Source organism: Austrofundulus limnaeus, unplaced genomic scaffold (assembly GCF_001266775.1).
Source record: "Austrofundulus limnaeus strain Quisiro unplaced genomic scaffold, Austrofundulus_limnaeus-1.0 Scaffold65, whole genome shotgun sequence".
In the NCBI taxonomy this organism is placed as follows: domain Eukaryota; kingdom Metazoa; phylum Chordata; class Actinopteri; order Cyprinodontiformes; family Rivulidae; genus Austrofundulus; species Austrofundulus limnaeus.
The window spans coordinates 1,251,951-1,255,460 of record NW_013952467.1 but is presented as its reverse complement, the minus strand read 5'-3'; positions in this window follow the sequence as shown (position 1 = coordinate 1,255,460).

The following is a 3,510-nucleotide window of genomic DNA, read 5'->3' as shown; positions in this document are numbered from 1 at the left end:
AAAAAAAGGGAGGAAAACAAAACTCTGGGAACTCCCACTGTGTCCGCATGTTGGGCAAGTTCAGAGACTGTAAGGACATGGCACAAATCAGGTTCTTGGAGTGGGGGGAACATCAAAGTCGGGACAGGATGGTGTGGAAACAACGGTGGGGCACAGAGCTACCCTGTCTCAATGAAATCCCATGGTAGATGAAAGAAATCTGAGGTCTAGAGCCCAGACATTATAGTGGCAAGGTTTTTGTCAGTGCCAATGGGGAAAACAACTGGGCAAGTATTGCCTTACATGAATTATACCCTGAAATAAGGACATTTATGAATGAAACATACACAACAAATCATTCATAATAAACATTTAAAACTGATATGATTGTACATCAATGGGGAGTGGAAAAATTGAGAAAAGTCCTCAAAACAAATTTGCTGAAGGTAATTGAAGAAGAAAGAAAAAGTTGATTCCTGGTTTGTGAGTTTTATTAAGGATCTAATAAACATCATAAAAACTTTTACGAAAAGATTTTATGAAATGACATTTTTGCATCGATACACAACAAACGCAACAGGGGCCCACAAAGTTGTCTTCAGAGACATATTTGGAAACTATAAGCTCATGATTACTCCAAATATTCAGTGGGCTTCTGGGTGACCCTTCATTCTCTTTGTCTGTCATTAGTTCTAGGCAGGCATACTCTTGTTGTTAGGATTTTAAAATAAGGGCACTAGAAATGGTTGTAATGACGGTGGTGATGTACGGGATTAAGGAGTGATTTCTCTGCTTCACTTGAGTGACAAAGGAAAGAAGATGATTTAGCAGAAAGGAAGGGGCGAGGAAATACTGAAGGGTTGCAAAAGTTGAAACAATTCTGCAAAGCAAATAAATAAAAYAATAACTGCCTGGGTTCTAGGATGATTAAAGGACCCTACATGTCGCTTTATCGCATCAGCAGCCTCCAACATGGCTCAAGGCAATTCATAACACCAAACAAGTGAGCTCAGAAACTGGTCTGAGATTTTCCTCAACACCCTGTAATTCCTATGGCAACCACAACTAACTTTACTTACAAATGCACGTTAACTCCGAAAGAGTAGCCCTTTCTAGTTTATGGGCCGTATAGTGAAACTGTTTTGCACACATCATGGTAACGATTAATAATGGTTAATGTAAGCCCCCTACCCAGCTCCCAGGTAGCTGCTCTGGAAACAGAGCTGAAGCTGCTTTTAAAAAATAATTACAGCGGGCTCTTGGTTTATTTATTGTAATATTATTGGAGGCCATTAAAGCAGTACCAGGCACAACCCAAGCACTAGATCACAAGTCAGCAAGCGAAAGAAAGAGTGAGAAAAAATGGAAAGACAGCCCAAAGGTTGGAGAACTCCTCTCATTTTCTCTTGCATTCTTGCGTTTATTGGAAAAACAAACACAGATGTTTGCATGCCTGCACAAGTGCATGCATAATGCAACACAATTATGGAGTTTATTGAAGGATCAAGTGCTTTACTTGAATATAAAAAGTAATACTTTTTTTGGACAAATGCCTTTGATGAAAGCCCATGGTGCTATTACAGCGCACAAACCAGAAGCATGCAAATCCCCCTTTCTCCTTGAGTTTCTTTCTTTCTTTCTTTTTCTTTTTTTCCCTTTTTTTGGCAACTCAAGATGAAGTGTCAAAATCCTAAGCCAGAGAGAGAGATCACAACAAACTGATTATCAACAGGAAGTGACTCCATTATGAGCTTAAAGATGGAATGGAGTACTCTCTGGTTACAGCGCTCAGTCAAATCCACACATTCCATGAGGGTTTAGGGAGAGCTGGGTCACCCCTGCACTGAGTCCTGTGGGGTTTTATGGGATCGCACCCTTCTCTTTTCTCAGATTGCAGCCCCCCTGGAGCGTCACTTACGGCAATGATGAGACACAGAGCAGTCTCTTGGATACTTGAGGAGGAACTCGAGGGTGTGTCAATTTCTAGGGTGGCCCGAAAAGTTAGACACTTGACAGCTTTTATGTTGACTTTGTGAGAGGTTTTGCAGTGAAGAATCCCAATAAGTATTCCTGAAATGTGGGAACCCCTGGAAGGGATGCTTATCTAGACATCAATCAAAGTCAAAATACAGTATACAATCCAAATCAAAGTATCGCAACACTAAGATGTATTTTCAAAATACCTAATGCCTCATTTGCAAAAACCTTAACATTAGTAAATATCAATAAACATGTAATTGAACATCTAAAATATCTAAAGGTCAAAGCTCAAATAACATTCTCTGAGATCATTTTTTAAACAATTCAGTAGAGACCTTTATTGCTTTTTGCCTTACTGCATTTTCCTAATATAATTAAAATGGACCACATTTTTATGATCTGCACTCAAATTTCTAATGATTCCCCAGAGAACAGAAGCAGCAAAAAAAAAAAAGGGAAACAGAGATATTTGGTGAGATGTCTCCCAAGAGAATGAAGTCATTCCGAAGTGAAGAGATGCAGTGTGCCAATTTGGGATCAATGTGGGAAGGAGATTGCAGAGTCATGCAACTGGAATATTTTCCTTCCTTTTTTAATGCCTTTATGCCAAATGTCAGGGGAACATTTCAGTCTTCTGTTTGTTTTCTCTACACGTCGCTTGTAAGGAGAGTCACACGAGGTTCCGCTCGCTGGGAATGACTTTGAAACTGAGTCCAAAGCTAAAGCGAGTTGGGGAGGCCTTGTTTCAGTGTTGGTACATGTATACATGTGAATTATTTACTTGTCGTCCAGCAGGAAATGAGGAACGATAACAAGCTTGGGAAAGAAAAGCAGAATAACAAACAGATGGTATCTCATCCACGTCTCCCCCCATTTCTCCCTTTTTGTCTTTTCTTTTCTCCCCATTTCTTGTATTCAATTTCTTTTATGTGCTCAGTTGGGATGCAAATGAAAAACCCTAAAAGGAAGTGGACCTAAGTCTAAAGTAAATAAGTCTTTTAATCTGATTCTTTAARGTTAGCTTTAAATTACATCAAACATCTTAGATAAGTTTAACACATCTGCATGAATACCATCAATGAAAATTCTACAAAAACACGTGGGTAGAATTAAAAATATAAATGCTCTGATACGTATCTGTGACACTACAGTAAAACCCAAAAAACTGTACAAGACATACTATATTTTGTGATAAGAGGGAAAAAAAGAAGGCACATTGTAAATTCTTAAACTGCACCGTGATCTAGTAAATATATAAATATCTCTGTTTTCTACGATTTTAGTTTTGCTGTCAGAATTTTATAAAATTACTTACATAAGACTTAAAAAAATTATCTATTTGGTTTCGTCAAAACGTTTTTCTTTTATTTGTTCATTGTAATTTTTTTGTTTGTTTTTGTTATCTGTGGTTGGTTTTATTTTGTAATATTTTCGGAAAATTGCTTTGCCATTGTTCTTTTCTCTGAGGAAGCTTACTGTACTTAGATTTTTGAACCACAACTGCTGCAGGATCATGATCCTCACAAAACAAAGTTTCTTAAAGGTTTATAT